The sequence below is a fragment of the Podarcis raffonei genome, chromosome Z (assembly GCF_027172205.1).
Source record: "Podarcis raffonei isolate rPodRaf1 chromosome Z, rPodRaf1.pri, whole genome shotgun sequence".
NCBI classification, from domain to species: Eukaryota; Metazoa; Chordata; class Lepidosauria; order Squamata; family Lacertidae; genus Podarcis; species Podarcis raffonei.
In genome coordinates, this window is record NC_070621.1 from 50,138,224 (window position 1) to 50,161,091 (window position 22,868).

General features: G+C 42.9%; 1 protein-coding gene and 1 long non-coding RNA gene across 5 annotated transcripts in view; one reads left to right on the plus strand and one right to left on the minus strand.

Moving 5' to 3' along the window:
• GPC3 (glypican 3) overlaps nucleotides 1-22,868 on the minus strand; it is a 270,058-nt gene that overhangs the window by 161,838 nt on the left and 85,352 nt on the right. The window lies entirely within an intron of this gene.
• Nucleotides 216-20,057, plus strand: LOC128406652 (uncharacterized). The gene is made up of 3 exons (XR_008328563.1): nucleotides 216-644; nucleotides 19,245-19,362; nucleotides 19,970-20,057. It is a non-coding gene; the product is annotated as an uncharacterized LOC128406652 (long non-coding RNA).

Genomic DNA, 22,868 nt, shown 5'->3' on the forward strand with positions numbered 1-22,868 from the left:
TGCAGAAAATAGCTTACTTGGCTGACATCTTTGCCATCTTGAATGAGTTAAATTTATCACTGCAAGGACCAAATGCAACATGCCTCGATTTGTCTGAAAAGATCCAATCATTCCAAATGAAACTTCAGCTTTGGCAAAAAAATTTTTTAAAAAATTGGATGAAAATAAAATTTACCTGTTGCCTACCTTATCTGCTTTCTTTGAGGAACATGACATTGAACCAGACAAAAGGATTACGATGATAATTTCTGTGAAAGAACACTTGCACATGCTTGCAGACGAAATTTCGTCATACTTTCCAAATCTACCTGACACCCCATTTGCACTGGCCAGAAGCCCATTCACAGTCAAAGTTGAAGATGCTCCTGAGACAGCACAAGAGGAGTTCACTGAACCTATTAACAGCGATGCAGCGAGAACTGATTTCTCTACAAGGCCAGTTACAAAATTCTGGATCAAGTGTTTGCAGTCATATCCTGTTCTGTCTGAGACTGTGTTGTGCCTTCTTCTTCCATTTCCAACAACATATCTTTGTGAAACAGAGTTGCTTGTTGGTTATCAAGTCTAAATACAGAAGTAGACTTCCTGTGGAAGATGATATTTGTTGTGCTCTTGCAAAGACTGCCCCGAGAATTTCTGATCTGGTGAGAAGGAAGCAATCTCAACCTTTGCACTGATGTTGGCTTTTTACGCATACTGTCGCAAAATGTAATGTAGTTTACTGTTGTTATATTAAGACTGTTACCCATGCTACACCATGCTTCAAGACAAAATTTCATTTATTTGTAATTAGAAATAAATATTTCACAATATATAATTACATATTGTTTTTGTGATTAATTACTATGCTTTAATTATGTTCAATATGTAAGAATTAAATACATCCTGCATATCAGATATTTACATTACGATTCATAACAGTAGCAAAATTACAGTTATGAAGTAGCAGTGAAAATAGTTTTATGTTTGGGGGTCACCGCAACATGAGGAGCTGTATTAAAGTGTCACAGCATCAGGAAGGTTGAGAACCACTGTCCTAATCCCTCTCCCTCCCAGCATGAATGGACCATCAGTGGGTACCAGTATGGTTTGCTAAAGGCTGATCAAGCACCTGTATGAAAGTCAACATGGTCAGAGGCTAAGAAGAAACACGCAACAAATGCACATATCTTTCCAACCATTGTGTTGCAATGGTCAAATATGCAAAAATGCTGCTGGAAATGCATTTTTCAAGCCTGTATCAGTTGGTGTAAGTAATACATTTTCACCTCTTGTGTTTTAATTTGCTTTTCTCAAATACTAGCTCCTTGGGGGAAAGAACAGCAGCATGTTGGGGGTGGGCACAAGGGGAGAAAGTAATTTTTCTTTTTAAGAAAACGTGTGTGTGTGTGTGTGTGTGTGTGTGTGTGTGTGTGTTTTGTAAAACAAGGAAAGGGCTGATTCCCAAACCCGCATCTAACCTGCTCCATGCCATCCCAGGCAGATGCAACTGCTGCTCATCCTGGGTTGCAGTAATGCTCATGGCTTCCTAACTACATTATCTTGACATTTAGAAATATTGCTTAAGGAAGTAAAACTGGCACTTAGAGGGTTCCCAGATATTTTCTGATATGCAGAGCATCAGTGAAAACAGTGGGGTGTAATTAATTTTCAGAAGGAAGAAAACAGAGAAAGACAGACTCCTCTCTCATACATATATTTTAGCAACTAGGAAAATGCACACTTTCAATTCATGAAGATACAAGGACATCCACCACAAAGACAAGAGAATCCCAACAGACAGGTGTTACTGTGGTATTGTCAAGACCCACATTTTAGCAGCTAAAGGCTGAAACTGACGGCACTCCCCTGCTCTCATGCTTTGGTTCTTAGTCAAGTTGAGAAGCCAATTCTGGAACATACACAGTTCATGGTCTTGGCTCAGCTGACCTTCTCATTCTAGAGCACCTTTGAATTTCTTTTTAATATTCTGATGTTGGCTGAAGGGAAGTGATAATCTCAAAGCTCTGGAAGGCACCAGACTGGGAAATCCACGACGTTCTCTGACACTTTGGGGAAACCTTTTCTTTCAGGCAGGCAAAAGGAAACATTTACGGTATGTTCTTGGCTTTGTGTTTCCAAATTTATCAAAATACTGCCATTCCAAACTTTTGGGGAAACTCTGGGATTTCTCATTTGGCAAATAATGCAAATTAGACCAAGAGAAGCTATGGACTTCAAAAACTCACCTCTGCCCTTTTACGTGTTAAGGACAGCAGACTATGAGAAGTTTTCCAGGAAATAAAATGCCCTTTTGATGGCAGAAAGAGATATTAAAGACAGATCCCTGCAGATGGCCAGCTGTTATGAAATGCCCTATATGCCATTTCGTTTATGAGGAAATGAATTTGTGTCTATATTCTCTGGCTGTGTTTATCATTTCCCCTCCCCTAAGCAACAATGTGCTTCCCCTCCCCCTACACATGTAAATAAGATTTCCTCATCTTTAGAGTTTTTGCTCAGTCCGTATTAAATATACTGGCTCAGTTGAATCATTGGGAATTAGGCTAGGAAATCTGGAACAAGCAACAACATGCTCACTCCTTAAAAAAGGAGTCCTTCCTGTTACGGAAAAATCTAGGTGTGAGGCTGCTCAGTCCCCCAGCTGGTCAGGCAGAGCCCGTGGGTCCCTGCGGAATAAAGAAAGGAGTCCAGCCACCAACCGGAGCAAATAGCTGTAGACCAAAGTTTATTGTGCAACAGGTTCAAAGAGGAATTTTGAACCCCGAGGATGGGGTGACAAGGACTTTTAAAGGTTTCTATCTTATCCCAGCATACAGTTCATTAAGCATCATCACTACATCATTGCTACATCACTGCTACATCAGAAAAGGGGAGGGTTATACGTGATTAACACAGGAGGAATGTGTTGGGGCAACAGGCGGATCTTACATTCTAAGCACCTACTACAAAAGGACCATAGAACTTTGGTTTGCTTAGTCTGCCACCTGGGCAAGGCCAGAGGAGTGCCTTTGCCCAGCGATTGACACCTATGAGTACCTTCCTGTGAATACATGACCTCCCACTTGAGGGATTATGGTAGGGACCAAGTGGCTTCCAAGTCCTTGGTCAATGAAGCAAATGGGCGGTGGAATGAAGGAAACTGGCAAAGGAGTTGATTTTATATGATTTTTAAAGCTAGGTAACTTCCCTGAGCTGTCAAGTCAAAAGAATACGTTTTTTGCATAATATTTGTAACATTTAAATATGTCCCCCCGCCCCCGTAATATCCGAAACATTCCCTATCCCCACCCAGGACACCATCAGCTATAAGGCAGGGTGCTGAACTACAACTCCCATCGGCCCCAGCCAGCATGGCCAATGGCCAGAGGTAATAGCAGTTCCAATTCAGCAACATCTGGAAGGTCCAAAGGTCCATATCCCCTGCTATAAGGGGCTCAAGCAGGCCAATTCACTACCTGCTCCATTGCCCAATTTTATTTTCCAACATTCTGTGGCTCTTGGAGGTCACTGAACGTGTTCAGTTCTCATTGCAGGGGATTATCACCTTTGGGTTCCTTAATCTTATGTTCCATACTTCTGCATACCTCAGTATCCACCTAAGCCTGGCAATACCACCCTCTTGCTTCTCTTTAGCCATCCTTTGGCATGTTGTAAACAAAAATGCACCAGTCTTGTTGGCACTCTGCCACTTGAGTTTGGCATTAGGGGGAACCTGCCTTCTCCTTCTTTTTCCTGCTCTAATTACCCAAGAGAGCATCCATAGTCAGAAAAAAATGAGAACATGTCTCTGTAATGTGGAGAGAGGGGAGGGAGAGGGAAGGTCCTTTACAACACTTCTAAAGTCTGGACTTTATAATAATACTGGAAGCCAGAAGCATAAAAGCCTCTGAGAACAAATCCATTATTTGTAGCAGTTCAGGACAGTTGTAATGGAATGTGCACTCTGTTGGAATAATGAATTTCTTTCCCCAACCTTTATTTATTATTTTTAAGTCCTGTGCTTTGCCTTCCAAATGGAACTCTGCAGCCTATAAAGGTTTGCAAGAAAGGTGGTGGTACATTTTAGACAGGCTTGGCTTTCCTTCCTGGAGAAGGGGCTTAAGGCAGCAAAAACTAACGGTACTTTGCTGGAGCAGACGAAAGATTCATCTAGACCAGGTACTCTCCCCACAACAGAGAAAGGTGGTGATGATTTGTTAAACTTATCACTTGCCTTTATATATATACAGAAAGTAATTCAAAGAGATGTACAACAAAAAATAAAAATATGTAACACATATGTTAAAAGGAGCATAAAAGACAAATTGGAAAGAACAATCATCTGTAATCTTGCAACTTCTCTCTGTCTTCTCAAGGAAGTAGCTCCCTGGTATGCAGAGAAGACACATCCAAAACACAGCTTCCTTTTTTAATGTTGGGCATCACAAGCTGCCAACTGGGAGGAGAATTCACATTCTATAGCCAGATTGCTTAAATGACGCTGCAAGCTGAGGGATAACAGAGAGACTTGGTAATCTGCTTCCTCTGGCCATCCTTCTTCCTTGGACCAAGACCAGTTGATACTCCATGGCAACAATGAATTGCTTAAATGATTGCTTCCAAATTCTCCAGCTCCAGCATGCATCACAACAAAAGGGGCCTTTACCTACTGGGACAATTATCAGTTGGCTGGAGCCAAAGATCTCCTTGCAAAATCACTTCAGAAATGGAGACCAGAATTTTCAGCTGATCAAAACAAGCCATCATGAATCAGAGAGGAGCAAGATCATTTCAGGGGTCCAATCAGCTAACCAGAGAACCAGAGGAAATAAACCCAGATGAGGAGATAGAGAATACATGTGAACATAAGGAGGATGACCCTAGAGCCGTGGAAGAAGAGCATGGTGTTATCATGCAACTCCTGCCTCTTTCACTAATAAACTCCACAAACAATGACAGCCTCCATGCTCCCAAATGTCATATCAACACCTGTGAACTCAATCAATGCTAGACTTAAAGTGCCTAGCATCTCAGATTTATAAATTTTGAAACGGCAACTCGACTTGCCAGACTGGCTCAGGGCACTTTTAGAAAAAGGGGGAGCTTGTTGGTTGCAACCTGGCATCCTTTCATGGACTTTGTCAGCAAGCACGAGGACACCTGCCCACCAACAGCACACATGTCATCTTGGACTGGCCCAAATTGTAACACAGATATAGCTTAAAGATTTCTGATATTCCATTCTGCCCCCCCATTCCCCCCACCCTCTGCTCACAAAGCCCATTTGCCATCCTCCTCTCCTTTCTATTTAAGCATATCGAACAGAACCACCACAGTTGACACTTTGCTGACTTAACAGTCATGATTATTTATGTTGTGTGTTATAAAGTTCAATAAAAAATATTTGGGGGGGGGGAGTGGGAGGTCTTTATGGACCAGGTTGCTTGGAAAGAGAAAGAGAGTGTTGGGGCAAGGGGAGAGACCCAACCTTTGCTTGCTTATTTAGAAAGATAGAAGCAGAGAAGCACTAGTGATGTCTTTGATCAGGGTCAGCAAACTTTTTCAGCAGGGGCCGGTCCACTGTCCCTTAGACCTTGTGGGGGAACTGGACTATATTTTGGAAGGAAAAAAATGAATGAATTTCTATGCCCCTCAAATAATCCAGAGATACATTTTAAATAAAAGGACACATTCTACTCATGTAAAAACACCAGGCAGGCCCCACAAATAATCCAGAGATGCGTTTTAAATAAAAGGACACAGTCTACTCATGTAAAAACACGCTGATTCACGGACAGTTCACGGGCTGGATTTAGAAGGCAATTGGGCCGCATCTGGCTCCCAGGCCTTTGTTTGCCTACCCATGTCTTTGATATACAGCAGGTAGCCAGGTGAAAAAGCCAAATGCCACCTGGAGCAATGTCAAGTTCATTATGATATACAGTGGTACCTCGGGTTAAGTACTTAATTCGTTCTGGAGGTCTGTTCTTAACCTGAAACTGTTCTTAACCTGAAGCACCACTTTAGCTAATGGGGCCTCCTGCTGCCGCTGCGCCGCCAGAGCACGATTTCTGTTCTTATCCTGAAGCACTATTTCTGGGTTAGCAGAGTCTGTAACCTGAAACGTATGTAACCTGAAACGTATGTAACCCGAGGTACCACTGTAAAAGGTAACAGATAATGATTACAAGTATTGAGCCTGGGGTTGCTGTAGAAAATAAGCAAGAACAGAAGTCTTGACAGTAGCAGTGATGGGATCAGCAGCAGAGGAGGAAGAAACTGGCAGTATAGTGATCACATGCAAACTATTTGGGGCTATTTAATGAAATCCTCACATCTTGTCACAGGCTGGAAGTAACAATAAAGGTAAAGGGTAAAGGGACCCCTGACCGTTAGGTCCAGCCATGGCCGACTCTGGGGTTGCGTCGCTCATCTCGCTTTATTGGCTGAGGGAGCCGGTGTACAGCTTCCAGGTCATGTGGCCAGCATGACTAAGCCACTTCTGGCAAACCAGAGCAGCGCATGGAAACGCCGTTTACCTTCCCGCCGGAGTGGTACCTATTTATCTACTTGCACTTTGAGGTGCTTTCGAACTGCTAGGTTGGCCGGAGCAGGGACCCAGCAACGGGAGCTCACCCCATCGCAGGGATTCGAACTGCTGACCTTCTGATCGGCAAGCCCAAGGCTCTTTGGTTTAACCCACAGCACCACCTGCGTCCCTCGGAAGTAAAAGTATTTTTTCTTAAACAATGAAGCTGGTCTCTTGGAGTAATCGGCACAAGTAATCTGGTTACCAGAAGAAAATAATTAACACCTCCTGGAAAAAAATGGCTTGGGGCCCTAATTTCACTATGGAATGGTGAAGCTCCCAGGGCCACTGGCATGATAATTCCTGAGCTGTGGGGTCTGTTTTGCTGATTTTTTACTGTTTTGCAGTGTGGAGCGGTGATCAATGAAATGGTCTGGGAGAGGGCATAAGTGGCACAAACCTTACCCAGGAGCTGACTGAGCAGGTGTTCAGGCTCATAATCAGACCTTTGAAACAGTTAACAGTAAATAAGTAAATAAGGAGAACCCGGACAAGAATGGCAGCCATAAGGACAGAATCTTAAAATGCCTTAGCAACAATTCCAGCTTTAAAAGTGAATTCTTGAGCTCCAGCAATTAGCAGTTTCATCATGTGATTTTTCTGCACCACACTCAGCCACCAGTGGGAGGTTTGGTGCTGCCTGGCTCATTGGTTTTACTATTCCTCTCTAGTGGAGGAAAATGCTACACTGAATGTCCAGGGGGCACTGGGGGAGCAACAGAAGTTGTCTAAAATAATTGTTCCTTGTCATGCAAATTTCATCAAAGCAAAAACAAACTGGAGGTTTGTAGGAAGTGGAAGTGCCCAATAGCCCAGTCTTCCAGCTGGCTTTGTCTTCTTTTTCTCTCCCCCCTTGGGCACTGTGGCATTTGCCCATTCCTTGTGATTTTGTTTGTACAGGGGGGTGGAAATAGTTAATGTAGATTGACCAATGAGAAAGCTCAGAGGTGGAGCCTACCTGGTTTTGAGGCTCAGCCCAGGGGTTTCACCATTGGGAGATAGATGAGACAGAGCCAGTAAGACAAACATAGCAGTTGTGACAGCTAGAGTGAGAGACAGGGATAGAACTGAGAGAGAAGAGTGTGACAGTGGGAGATAGTGCCACATCTAGTTAAGGGAGTGCATCTGAGAAACCGTTCTGAATATATTTAAAACTTGTTTGTTCTTCAATAAACTTTAATCTTCGTTGTTTACAACCTGACTGAGACTCAGTTTTTCACCAGAAGAAACCCGCTTGGTGGCAGCGGAAGAATAAAGCAGTGGGCGCAGGTCAATAGTCCGTGAAGCGACCGGGGGCTCTGTACGAAGGCCACAGGCACCCTCAAGACTTTGGCTTACCATGTGGCCATTATCCGTTCCCATCCCTGCCATGAGAAGTGCTGCTCTCCTTGGGCCAGAAGAGTCGGGTCCCAGGAGGAGTTCCCCAGCCAACCTGCCCATTCATGGGTCCTATTTAACACACATCTGTCCTCCTAAGCATTGAGAAGATTTGGCTAGTTCTGCTCTGAAAGTTAGGAGTGCTTGTGTTGCACCACTGCTGCTTGATGTTACTTGCAGAATGTTTAAAAGGTTGTGTTGGTTTGGGACCTCACTGTGGTGAAAAGCAGTATATAAATTTTATAAATGTTTGGACGGTTGAAGGTAAGATGCTGAGAACATTTTCTGACATCCTACATCAGTTTGGGCTAATATAATGGGGGCTGGTGGGGCTGGGTTTTCTTTTAAGGATTTGTGCTTTCATTTCATTTTACTGCTGCTGCTCTGTAGGAATTGATTCATTTTAAATGGATTTTTTATTTTTGTACTTAATCCTCCGCCCCCCATTGCTGCTTTGAGCTTTGCTGAAATGGCTACTATGCTTATTGAATTGGTTAGTGAGATGCTGCCTGTGTTATGGGAATGCTGTTATGTTTATGACCAGGGGATGACCCACTGCCTAGCCCTCAGCTCTCCCCCCCCCCGCACACACACACCTAAACAACCACCCCTTATACCCCATACACATTTTAGTGGAAGGGAAACAACTCCCAAGGGGCCGGCCAGATCCATGTGCTGCAGCTGCTTGGCTGCCTATCAGAAGCTATGTAAGCTGCAGATAGTGGCGTAGCGTGGGGGGTGCAGGGGGGGCCAGCTGCACCGGGCACAACATCTGGGGTTAGGGCAAATCCACGGGTTAGGGGGTGCAAATTACTTGCCTTGCCCCGGGTGCTGACAACCCACGCTACGCCACTGGCTGCAGAGCATGATGACACCTTACATTTTTATGCATATAGGAAGATATGATCTGTTACAGAAGTGGAAATACACTTTGTTACCTATCAGTTTCACAACAATTAATTATGGGATTTTTGTGGCAAGGTATCTACTAATTAAATTAGGAGGAAACTGCTACCTCTGCATGCAAATTTTGAAAGCCAAGTCCTCCCTCCTCTCCTCAAGAGCAGTCTGGCATCAACTTGCTGCTTTAATGGAGGGATCATGTTCAATAGACTGCTCTCTTAGACCTTTGCATTTATGGGAAACGCAGCCATGGCTGACAGTGGTAGCAGGCACCAACAAGGCAATGACGCTTATAATGTGTGGCTTCTTAGCAAATATTTAATTACCAAAGGTGAGGAGGGAGGTGGTCCTCCCTTGCAGGGCTCATCTTTCATTGCTCCGTTAATCCTTTACAATTTATGCACTACACTGGAATATAATTGCAGGAAATAACCCAAGGTATATTTTAAAGCTTAACCACAGCTACTTGTTAAATATTGCTTCACTAAGCCTTCACACTGCGCATTCAAATTACATTGTTTTCAGCAATCTTTGAGGATGAGCCTATAAGGTAGGTCAGCATTATCCACATACTGCAAGGGGGGAGATGCTGAGAAATGTATTTACACTTTTATATCCAGTCTTTCTTCCAAAGAAATCAATGATTTCCCTCTGTCCATCATCTCTCTCCCTACACCCCTTTCATCTTCACAACAAACCATGCAAGAAAGATTAGGCTGAAGGGAGTTTGTCAGCTTCTTGGATTCTTTGCAGGGAGGGGATGTGTTTTAAGTGTAAGGTGTGTGCATTGCCAGAGAGAGAGATGGAGAGAGACTGGTACAAAATCACTCAAAGTGCTTCAGGGCCAAGTGGGTATTCAAAGCTGGATCTGCTTGGTCCTAGTCTGCCATACTAACCACTGAACCATTGTAGCTTGAGAGAAAGAAAGGGAGTAGGTTGCTTAATGCTAATGGAGACAGGGCACTATGGACAAGAGAACTCTTAAAATACAACATGGCAACACCTATGAAGAGTCAGAATTAGTGGAGCGGTCACTCCTGCAGCTAAGACAAAATCTCCCATTAGGCATCCCAGTTTGACTTACATTTTGTGTTATGTAAGGGATATCCAGTATCATATAACCAACATGCATAACTCTAATTATTGCACGAAGGAGTTAAGTCCATAGAATAAGTTGTCCCGCTAGGCTTAGCTAGGTCACTTCCCCTCATCTTCAGTGGAAGGATTACCAAACTCTTTGTTCTCTCCCTTTCCACCATGTGAACCCTACCAGTAAGCAGAGGCGTAGGAAGGGGGGTACAGGGGGTGCAGCCCACCCCAGGTGTCATGACTGGGGGGGTGACAAAATGGCAGGTGAGTGGGCAGCACACCTCGCACCCGGCGACAGCAGCTCTTCTGACCCAGCAGCAGAGAGCAGCCCTCCTCAGCCGTGGCGAGGTGCACCCGACTGCAGCAGCTCCATTGCTGGATCATCTCTGAGCCAGTGCACAGAGCAGGAGGAGAGTGAGCAGCAGCTTCCCTGCTCCTCTCCTACCCTGAACTGTGGCACGTGGGAGGGCACCCTCCGCACCTCGTGCCCCTCAGGAGCATGCCCGCCCTGGGCAGCGAAGGCATATGCTCCGCCGCTGCCAGTAAGGAGGTCTAAGCTGGAACGTGGGTGGCACTGTGGTCTAACCCACTGAGCCTCTTGGGCTTGCCGATCAGAAGGTCAGCTGTTTGAATCCCTGCGATGCAAAGAGCAATGGTTGTTCTGTTACAGCTCCTGCCAACCTAGAAGTTCAAAAGCATGCCAGTGCAAGTAGATAAATAGGTACCGCTGCGGCGGGAAGGTAAACGGCGTTTCCGTGTGCTCTGGTTTCTGTCACAGTGTTCTGTTGTGCCAGAAGCAGTTTCATCCTGCTGACCACATGACCTGGAAAGCTGTCTGTGGACAAACAGCGACTCCCTTGGCCTGAAGCGAGGTGAGCGCCGCAAACCCATAGTCGCCTTTGACTGGACTTAACAGTCCAGGCAGAGCCATCTTTCTCTTTGGGCTTACTGGCGCATTGCGCCAGGCTGCAGGCCTCTCAGGGGCGCCCAGGCGAGTCCCACCAGCTGCACCCTGCTTTCAGCACCCCCCCCCCCCGGCAGGCCAGTGGGAATGCCAATTGGCACAAAGCGGCTCCCCCTTCCCCCACCACTGGGGCGGGCACCTCCTTGTTTTGCTTTTCAAAAGGGAAAATGACCCATCAGTTTGTTTCCCCTCTTGTCCTTCTCTTTCTTTGGTATTGTGTGTGTGTGTGTCTGTCCAAGAGGCAGGAAACATGAGCGCTTCTGCCTCCCAGCCCCTCACCAGGCTCGGCTAAAAGAAGAGGACGGAGCGTCAGCCACCAAACAAAATCACGGGTTGGGAGGCACACTTTGCCTCCCTCCTCCAGGTAATTTTCACCCACGGCATGGTCAAATTCACCTCTGCAAAAGAGCGTTCTTCTGCTTTAAATGTCCTGTTCAACTTCCGGGGGCGGCGCGAACGGCAATGGCGGTCCCCTTTTACTTGTAAAGGGGAAGCTCCGCAGAAACGGGTCGTCCGCTACGGCGAAGCGGAGACCCTCGTTGGAAATCCACAGGCAGCGGTAGCCTGTGGCCGTGGGACTCGGCGGGCACCATTAGCGCTCCCCGAAAATGCAAAGGGACCCCGCAAGGGGCTCCGGAGCGTGACGGGGTTGGCGTGGTGCTGTGAGTCGATCGCTCTTTCTGTGGGGTGAAGCCGCAAAGCTGCTGTCGGTGAGCGCTGACCCTTTTCCTGGGACTATTCGGCTTAAAAGAAAACAACTACCCGTGAGTAGGTGATTGAACCAGGACTAAAAATAACTTAATTTGGCATAGAAGTGGGAGACGCAACCAGGAAGTCCGCCTCTCGGCTTTGTTTAAAGATTAAAGCAACGACGTTTAATCAACTTATGCTTTTGAAATTGGAATTTTAAAAGAATTAAATCTGTACATCAAGCAGAAGACCCCACCTCAATTTATTTGGGGTGGAGAAGGGAAAATTGACTTTTACCTCTTCTTTCTGGATTTATAAAATAACTGAACTCCCGGTTATTGGGCTGTCAACTTTGGAACTAGAAGGCCATTTGGAACTGTTATATTGTATCTTGCACCTTTCTTTGGAGACATTGTAATTTTTTATGAGCAACTCTGCGAAAATTTAAAGGATTCTAAAGGATTCTGAAGGTCCTCTGGTGGCTGGCTATTGTTAACTTTTCGGGGACACTTTGTGACTTTGGGGAAAACTTTACAAACTGCGACATCTTTAAACATAGTGTCCCTCTAGTGGAGCATTGAAGTTTGACAACATACTGGGGAAATTTTCCATCTGTGGACTTGGGGATTTCCACGGGAAAAGCAGACTGTGGGACTGACCTTGACGCATAGACAAGAAGTGGGGTGAGTGGGAAGACAAGATCAGCTAAAGCCAAAACACTGCAGACTACTATAACTTCACAGCTACGCAGATCATCTGTTCCCACGATTTCTGTGACACAAGAGGAAGACCTAGATCAAACTAGGCCTGAAGGAATGGCCTCAGGAGGGGACTTCACTTCAGTGTTAAATAAAATTTTTGAAAAATTGGAGGGTCTGAGTAAGCAAGTGACTGACCAGTCTACTAAAATTGACCAAAATACTGCTAGCATCAACAATCTGACCCAGCAAGTCAGTTTAAATGCGCAATCCATTGGGAAATTATTGGAAGACACTACTTTATATCGCAAAACAGCTGAGGAGGCCAAGCAGAAAGTTGAGGAAGTCCAAGAAGAAATTAAACCTATGCGTAAACAGATAGGGGAACATCAGGCACTCCTGTCTATGATAGAATTAAAAAATAAAGAAAACAATTTGAGAATAAGGTCAGTACCAGAACTTGATAAAGAGGACTTAATTAATTATTTGACAAAGGAATTTGCAGAATTCTGGTCTCTGGAAGAGGAGAAAGATTTCAAAATTGTAAGTGCATTCAGATTGGGAAAGGGAGGGAGGAAGATTAAGTCGAGAGACTGTCTGATCTCCCTCAGAACGAAGGAAGAAAGAGACAAGATTCTGAGTGCGCACTTTAAGAAGTCTTTAGAGATCAAAGACTCAAGGGTGGAAATTTACAAGGATATTCCGAAACATCTACTAGACCTTAGATCTAACTACGGAGATCTGGTGACACTACTGAGAAGTAACAGAATTATCTTCAGATGGGAATTCCCCCAGGGGATGTCCTTTACCTTTAAAGGGAAAAAAGTTAAAATTAAATCTGTGGAGGACAAGGAAAAATTCTTGAAGGATTACGGAGAAGACCTTCAGAAAGGGGTCGTAGAAGAAATAAGAGACTTAGGACCTGGACTATTAAGTTTAGTACCTACACCTTGGGGGTTGAAAGAGCCTGATAAAGAGATACCACAGTCAAAGGAGGAAAAACTCTTGGGAGCAGTAGGAGGAAAATAGAACTACTTCAACATGTCCCTGCAACTATTAAGTTGGAACATTCATGGTTTGAATTCCCCTGAAAAGAGGAGAAAAATCTTTCATTTATTAAAAAAGGAACAATTGGACATAATTTGTTTGCAGGAAACACATGTGATTAGGCTTCACAGGAAAGTTTTAATTAATAAAAAACTAGGCCAAGAATTTATTTCATCAGACAAAGTAAAGAAGAGAGGAATGGTTATCTATGCAAAAGAAAGCCTATCACCAAAATTTCTTTTTAAAGATGAGCAGGGAAGAATTTTGGCAATTGAAATTCAAACCCAAGGAGAAAAATTTTTGATTCTAGGAATTTATGCACCAAATGAGGGGAAATCGGAATTTTACAAGAAGTTGCATGAGACAATGTTGGACTTTATGGATTATAATAACATCATTATGATGGGAGACATGAATGGAGTGGTATCTACGAACATGGATAAAGCACAAAGACTGTAACGAAAGAGGGCAGACTACCGAAAACTTTTTTTGAACTGACTGACAATATGGACTTGATTGACATTTGGAGAACCAAAAACCCTAGGTAGAGAAGGGAAGTTTTTTTCTGAAGCCAAAATGACATGGACTAGAATTGACCAAATATGGATAACTAGAGGACTGGCACCTAAGATAAAAAAGGTGGAAATCTGCCCAAAAACCTGCTCCGACCATAATGCTGTAAGGATGGAAATGAAACTAACACCTATCGGTTCCTTCAGATGGAAGATGAATGACACCTTGCTAAGAGATCAAGAGATTGTAAGGAGGGCCCAAAAGACCTTGAGAGACTACTTTGAGGTAAATCTGAAAACTACGGTGGAAAAAAGAGTAATCTGGGACGCAAGTAAAGCGGTCATGAGAGAGTTCTTGATTCAACAGAATGCAATAAAAAAGAGATCTCAAAATGAGAAGAAAGAAATTTTTTTGGAGAAAATAAAAGAAGGAGAGAAGAAGTTAAGATCAAAACCAAACTCAAAAGAGATTTTAAGAGAAATTAAGCTATATCAGGTACAATATATGAAATTGATTAATCAGGAAGTAGAGTGGAAAATTAAACAAATGAGACAAAAGACTTTTGAGTCAGCTAATAAATGTGGAAAACTATTAGCGTGGCAGTTGAAAAAAAGACAGAAGTTAAATACGATTACAAATCTTGAGATTGAAGGGAAAAATATAAAGAACCCGGTGGAGATTAGAAGGTGTTTCCAGAGATATTTTAAACAACTCTACACGCAAGGGCCACAGAAAGAGACTGATATAGATAATTTTTTAAGAACCAATGGACTACAAAAAATATCTCAAGAAAATAAGATAACATTAAACTATAAAATTACAGAACTTGAGATTGAAGGTGCCATTCAGAATATGCAACTGGGCAAGTCTCCAGGGCCGGACGGGCTAACCTCCAAGTATTATAGGATCTTGAAAGACTACTTAATTCAACCATTAAAGGAGGTTTGCAATGAGATTATGGAGGGGAAGAAGGCGCCGGAGTCGTGGAAGGAAGCATACATCACACTGATACCGAAGACAGAATCTGAAAAGACACAACTAAAGAACTACCGTCCCATCTCCCTTTTAAATGTGGATTATAAAATTTTTGCAGATATTTTAGCTAATAGACTTAAAAAAGTGTTAGCTGAAGTAATACATAAGGATCAGGCAGGCTTTCTCCCAGGCAGACATTTATCTGACAATACAAGGAATATAATTGATATTTTGGAGCTGTTGCAAACGAATATAAATACAAAAGCAGCATTAATTTTTATTGATGCGGAGAAGGCCTTTGATAATATTTCTTGGAACTTTATGAAGAAAAATCTTAAAGGGATGGGAGTGGGACAGGGGTTCGAAAATGGTATAGAAGCAATTTATTCAGAACAAAAAGCAAAATTGATAGTAAACAATGTGGTGACAGAAGAATTTAAGATAGAAAAAGGAACACGTCAGGGCTGCCCTATCTCTCCATTATTATTTATTTCGGTCCTGGAGGTGCTGTTGAACATGATCAGAAGGGACCGATCTATTAAAGGAATTCAGGTCGGAGCCAAACAATATAAATTGAAAGCTTTTGCAGATGACCTGGTTTTGACAGTACAGAAGAAGAAGAAGAAGAGTTTGGATTTGATATCCCGCCTTTCACTCCCTTTAAGGAGTCTCAAAGCGGCTAACATTCTCCTTTCCCTTCCTCCCCCACAACAAACACTCTGTGGGGTGAGTGGGGCTGAGAGAAGTGTGACTGGCCCAAGGTCACCCAGCAGCTGCATGTGGAGGAGCGGAGACACGAACCCGGTTCCCCAGATTACTAGACTACCGCTCTTAACCACTACACCATACAGGAGCCAGAATCTAGTACGAAAAGAGTTTTAGAATTGATTAAAGAATTTGGTCATGTGGCAGGATTTAGATTAAATAAGTTAAAAACTAAAGTATTAGAGAAGAATTTAACATCAGTGGAAAAGGAAAGGTTTCAGAATGAAACAGGTTTAACTGTGGTTAAGAAAGTGAAATACCCAGGGATTAATATGACTGCGAAAAATTTGAATCTATTTAAAGACAATTATGAGAAATGTTGGTTAGAAGTTAAAAAAGATTTAGAAATTTGGTCTAATTTGAAGCTTTCCTTGTTGGGTCGAATTGCAGCGATAAAGATGAATGTTTTGCCAAAAATGTTATTTTTGTTTCAATCATTGCAAATTTTGGACAAGATGGATTGTTTCAAGAAGTGGCAGAGAGATATTTCTAGATTTGTCTGGCAGGGCAAGAAGCCCAGAATAAAGTTTAAAATATTAACCGATGTAAAGGAAAGAGGTGGATTTGCCCTGCCAGACCTTAAATTGTACTATGAATCAGCAGCTTTCTGCTGGTTGAAAGACTGGCTGCTTTTTGAGAACACAGACATTTTGGATTTAGAAGGTTTTAATAATGTTTTTGGGTGGCATGCATATTTGTGGTACGACAAGGTTAAAGCACATAAAGCATTTAAAAACCATATTGTCAGGAAAGCATTGTTCAATGTCTGGATAAAATATAAAGACTTGTTGGAAAATAAAACCCCAAGGTGGCTGTCGCCAATGGAAGCTAAGGCTCAGCAAAAGCTCAATATGGAGGCCAAATGGCCAAAATATTGGGAAATTTTGGAGCAAGAAGGTGACAAATTGAAATTGCAGAGTTTTGAGAAATTAAAAGATAAAGTGCGAGACGGGCTTCATTATTATCAAATAAGAGAGGCCTATAATTTGGATAAAAAAATTGGCTTCCAGGTGGAGAAATCAAAATTGGAAATAGAATTGCTAGAACCAAAAACCAAGATATTGTCAAGAATGTATAACTTGCTGTTAAAATGGAATACACAGGATGAAACGGTCAAATCAGCTATGATTAAATGGGCGCAGGACATAACATTATGTTTGCTGACTGGGAGCAGTTGTGGACCACCGGTATGAAGTTTACGGCATGTAATGCCTTAAAGGAGAATATTATGAAAATGATTTACAGGTGGTACATGACCCCAGTTAAGCTTGCAAAAATTTATCACCTGCCGGACAACAAGTGTTGGAAATGTAAAGAAGCTGAGGGAACATTCTTTCATCTTTGGTGGACGTGCCCAAGGGTTAAGGCTTACTGGGAAATGATCTATAATGAACTGAAGAAGGTATTTAAATTTACCTTTCCTAAGAAACCAGAGGCCTTCCTTTTGGGCATAGTCGGCCAATTGGTGCCAAAGAAAGATAGAACATTTTTTATGTACGCAACAACAGCAGCAAGAATACTTCTTGCTAAATATTGGAAGACACAAGATTTGCCCACCGTGGAAGAATGGCAGATGCAAGTGATTGACTATATGGAGATGGCAGAAATGACCGGCAGAATCCGAGACCTGGGAGAAGAGTTGATGGAAGAGGATTGGAAAAAGTTCAAGGATTATCTACAGAAATATTGTAAAATGTTTGAATGTTAAAATGATGTGGGAGGTGAAGGTAACATGGCATTTGGGATATGGTTAAAAGAGGTATGAAAAAAGAATCTTAAAAAAGAGAAGGGGGGTATGACTAGAATAATATTATGTCAAAGTATATAAGGTGGAGTAAAGGACCAAGATAAGGGAAATTAGAGACATAATAAGTGGGAATATATAATTATAAACGAGGTTTGAAAGAGGGTTAGAATTTGCTGAATTTGACGGAATAAAGAGGAATACAAAAAAGGGAGATGTGAGGAGGTCAGGAAAGAGGGATATAGAACCTTGAAACTTAAAAGTGGATTCTTTTTCTTTTTCTTTTCTTTATTAAGTGTGTATTTTCTGTTTTCTGTTTTGATATATGTGTTTGTTTGATTTCTATGTTTTGTAAAATCCCAATAAACATTTATTTAAAAAAAAAAATGTCCTGTTCAAACCTCAGTTTGCAGAAATGCATTTAGGGATCGCCTCTCCTTTCTGCTTCTTTCTCTCCCCCTAGATCTCTCTGCTAGCTAGCATTTATAGGTAGACCAGCTCCTCTCTCCCTCTCCCTTCCCTCCCGCACTTGGATCATCGTGATGCAAACCCAAGATATGCATTGTATTATTTAATATTCTTTGTTATTCTTTGTTATTGGGAACACACTTCTTTGGGGGGGTCAAGTTTTGTAAGGTCAGGTAACAGAAGGCACCCCACCTATCAAGTCTTTGCTGGAGAGAAAATGTGTCTGAAGATCTGCATATGACTTTCTCTACCTGCCTCCCCTTTCTTCTTTTTCTTCTTCCCAGGAGGGGTGGTGGGTTAAAATGAGAAAGAGCTGGATTTGATTTGATCACGGGCAGTTTATTAATCTTTAAATCCTACCTAAGATAAAACGGATCAGCCCTATAGATGGATATAGATAGATCCCCAGCCAAGCTCTCCTGGACAGCCCTTGCCACTGTGGTCCTTCAGGTCCTTCGGCTCACCGGGTCTTGCCTGGTGAATGGGGCTTGGGCTACAGGGCCCAAACTTTCTATGGGATGGCCGCCCCTGGAGCCCTTTCCAGTGACTGCCACAGAGAAACCCGTTTATTTATTTCTTGGAGTATTTTAATCATAAGATCACAGAACTGGACGGTTGGAAGGGACCCCGAGGGTCCTCTAGACCAACCCCCTCCAGCGCAGGAATCACAGCACAAGCATCTCTCACAAAACCAGTTTGCTCCATCTTCCCTGTGAACAGCCCTTCAGATACAACAGAATAACAGAACCATTCACAGAGTTGGAAGGGAACACCATGGTCATCTAGTCCAGCCCATCTAGTCTTTTGCCCAACATGGGGCTTGAAACCGCAACCCTAAGAGTAAGAGTCACATGCTTTGCTGACTGAGGTTTGCTTAAGTTTCCTGTTTTCTTGGTGGTGTCAGGAAAGGGGGGGCACCGGAGGGATCTTTGCACCACAGTGCCGGATATGCTTAAGAGGGCCCTGCTTCCAGGGGTCCTTTACCTTTACCTTACCTAAACTGGATCCTCCAAGCTTGGACTGTGTAGCTTAAGGAAATCACCTTTGTGTTTCTATACAAATAATTTACACTTACCATTTTGGAAACTAAGTTATACTGCCTGTCTTTTCTTGAAGTTGTTTAGAAAAGCACATGAATCCGACCTTTAAAGGATTTCTAAGAAAACAATTTTAAACCTACCTAATATGTGATCTCTTTCTATGCTGCAGGACGTAGAGAATTTTTGAAAAAACATAGAAGGGGATATTTTAAGGGTCTAACAACCTATATTTCCATGCTTTACTTTGCTGAATGTTTTGTGATTTTAAATCTGTGTTGGGGCTCCCACCAATGAGTACTTGCCCCAAATCTGGATCTAGGCATCCAGGGAAACTTCCTTTTATTTTACCATATGTGTTTTTCCTTTTAACCAAACAAAACCAACATTACATGTGTAACAGGAAACCACAGTATGACAGGAGTCCTGCTGCGTCAGACCAACAGAACTTGTCCAAACTGCCACCAGGCTGATGTTTCCAGGCACCTTAAAAAAAGACAACATGCTCCCTCCCTCTCCAGGTAGCTAATATTCTGAGACAGAAGGCTGCTGAACTTGAATGTTCCATTTTGCCATCTGTTTGCCTAATCCTTATTAGCTGCTGATTAGCAAATGGGGGGGGGGTTACAGTTAACCTGTTATGCAAAGGAGTATTTTGCTTTTGCCTACCTGAAATCTACTGCCACCATCACTGGGCAACCCACAAGTTCCACAAAGTGAGTGAGGTGCCCTCCCCACCAGTTCCTCTCCACACCTGTCACACTTAGTAGCCCCCCCCCCAGAGCACCACCCTTGCTGACAACCCCACAGCACAACTGAGAAGCAAATTGTGGCCTGCCATAAAGAATTATGCTGGATATTTGGAGCTTCTTTGTTTTGTACTTGAGAGAGATGGAGATTTTTCAGGAAGGCCTCTCTACACAACATGCACTTCTCCATAAAGTGTTACTTAATTCTTCAAAAGACAGAAGAAACACTTTTTAAAAAATGAGTGTTAGTGTCAAACCTGTCATTCCAGCTAACTGCCCATATGGAAACTCAACAAGAGATTTGCAGTGCATTATGCTTTATATGTGATTTAATTTATTTTTTTAGTGGAACAAAGCTCTTTTGTTTTACATTATTCAGTAAACAGACCTCCCATCATGTTCCAATTGCAAAAAGAAGAAGAAGAAGAAGAAGAAGAAGAAGAAGAAGAGGAGGAGGAGGAGGAGGAGGAGGAGGAGGAGGAGGAGGAAGACAATTGAGGGAGCCACTTAAAACCTGCTCCAGAATGAAGCAATGACTTTGCAGATAAAATTTACTCATTTGGAGGCCTCAGGTATGAACAGATTTGTCAAACCACTTTTAAAGCATTAAAAAAACGTATACCAGAGCAATGTAAAATGTAGCCAGTAAACATTCCAGGCTTTGATGTTAGATTTGTACTAGAGACTTTTTCATAAAAAGAAAACCTAGGATGTAGAATGATCAATTCAGAAAACTGCCTAGACTGCAGGTGAGTTTTCCTACACAGCTGGCAGAAAAATATGGTCCAAGGACATGCATTTGGCAACCAGCAAAGGGCCTTGCACAAAACAAAACCTTTTTTGTTTTATTTTTTTCCCTTTTAAGCTTCCTGGTATCTCCATGCAGAGCAAGAGCCCTTTGTTTGTCTGGGTTGCCACTTTTACAGCAAAGGCTGGGTACCCTAGTCAACTGGCCAGTCAAATATCCCTCCAGGCCCAGAATGCCACCATGCAGGAGGAAGCATCCCTTTCTAACTCTCTCCAAAAAAGTTGGCAGGCAGGCATGTGCTCTGCAGAGATCCAGTGAAGTGTTGGGTGCAGGTCCAGAAAATACTAAATACTTATTATTTTTATTTATTAAACTTGTATACTGCCCTTCATCCGTAGATCTCAAAGTGGTTGATGAAAGACTAAAAATATTTGTTTTAATTTCCTTGCAATTCCTCAACTATATGCAACCAAATCTTTTTTTAAAAATCAGTCAAATGTCCAACCCACTGACATTGCGTTGACACCAGCACTGGTTCAACCACCCAGCCAGATAGTTAAGTCTGATAGTGTTTACTTTCATATTGTGTTTGGATTGGTTCCTGACATTGCTTCCAGCTACAAAACTCAGGTTAAAACACACAAATTAGAATCATAGAATCATAGAATCATAGAGTTGGAAGAGACCACAAGGGCCATCGAGTCCAACCCCCTGCCAAGCAGGAAACACCATCAGAGCACTCCTGACATATGGTTGTCAAGCCTTTGCTTAAAGACCTCCAAAGAAGGAGACTCCACCACACTCCTTGGCAGCCAATTCCACTGTCGAACAGCTCTTACTGTCAGGAAGTTCTTCCTAATGTTTAGGTGGAATCTTCTTTCTTGTAGTTTGGATCCATTGCTCCGTGTCCGCTTCTCTGGAGCAGCAGAAAACAACCTTTCTCCCTCCTCTATGTGACATCCTTTTATATATTTGAACATGGCTCCCTTAGCCGTTCCTCATAAGGCATCGTTTCCAGGCCTTTGACCATTTTGGTTGCCCTCCTCTGGACATGTTCCAGTTTGTCAGTGTCCTTCTTGAACTGTGGTGCCCAGAACTGGACACAGTTCTCCAGGTGAGGTCTGACCAGAGCAGAATACAGTGGCACTATTACTTCCCTTGATCTAGATGCTATACTCCTATTGATGAAGCCCAGAATTGCATTGGCTTTTTTAGCTGCCGCGTCACACTGTTGGCTCATGTCTAGTTTGTGGTCAACCAAGACTCCTAGATCCTTTTCACATGTAGTGCTCTCAAGCCAGCTGTCACCCATCTTGTATTTGTGCCTCTCATTTTTTTTGCCCAAGTGCAATACTTTAATTTCTCCCTGTTAAAATTCATCTTGTTTGTTTTGGCCCAGTTCTCCAATCTGTCAAGGTCGTTTTGAAGTGTGATCCTGTCCTCTGGGGTGTTAGCCACCCCTCCCAGTTTGGTGTCATCTGCAAATTTGATCAGGATGCCCTTGAGTCCATCATCCAAGTCGTTGATAAAGATGTTGAATAAGACTGGGCCCAAGACAGAACCCTGTGGCACCCCACTCGTCACTCTTCTCCAGGATGAAGAGGAACCATTGATGAGCACCCTTTGGGTTCGGTCAGTCAGCCAGTTACAAATCCACTGAGTGGGAGCATAGTCAAGACCGCATTTTACCAGCTTCTTTACAAGAATATCATGGGGCACCTTGTCAAATGCCTTGCTGAAATCAAGGTAGGCTACATCCACTGCGTTCCCTTCATCTACCAGGCTTGTAATTCTGTCAAAAAACGAGATCAGGTTAGTCTGACATGACTTATTTTTCAGAAATCCATGCTGACTATTGGTGATCACAGCATTCCTTTCTAGGTGCTCACAGACTGTTTGCTTGATGATCTGCTCCAGAATCTTCCCTGGTTTTGATGTCAGACTGACTGGGCGGTAATTATTTGGGTCCTCTCTTTTCCCCTTTTTGAAAATAGGGACAACATTTGCCCTCCTCCAGTCTGCCGGGACTTCGCCTGTTCTCCAGGAATTCTCAAAGATGACTGCCAGTGGTTCTGAAATCACATCTGCCAGTTCTTTTAATACTCTAGGATGCAGTTCATCTGGCCCTGGAGACTTGAATACATCTAAACTAGCCAAGTATTCTTGTACTATCTCCTTAGTTATTCTGGGCTGTGTTTCCTCTGCTGAATCCTTTGCTCCAAATTCTTCAGCACAGTAAACAGAGAGGCCTTTATACTTCTTTAAATAAATAAAAAAGAACATTGGCTGTTTTGGAATGGCAGCCTTTTGCTAACATGGAACAACTCTACTGTATATCATTTTGAAATATGCAGCACTCTCAGACCTGTGCAAGCAGAGGGGGGCTCCTTTCTTATTGACTAGGAACATTAATTGGCCATCGCCCAGACTTTATTGAAGTTCTCAGCCTATACAGATAAAAGAGCCTATTGCAATCCACAATGAGCAAGCAAACAGAGAAACATTTAATGCTCAACAGTTCCAGTTGCTT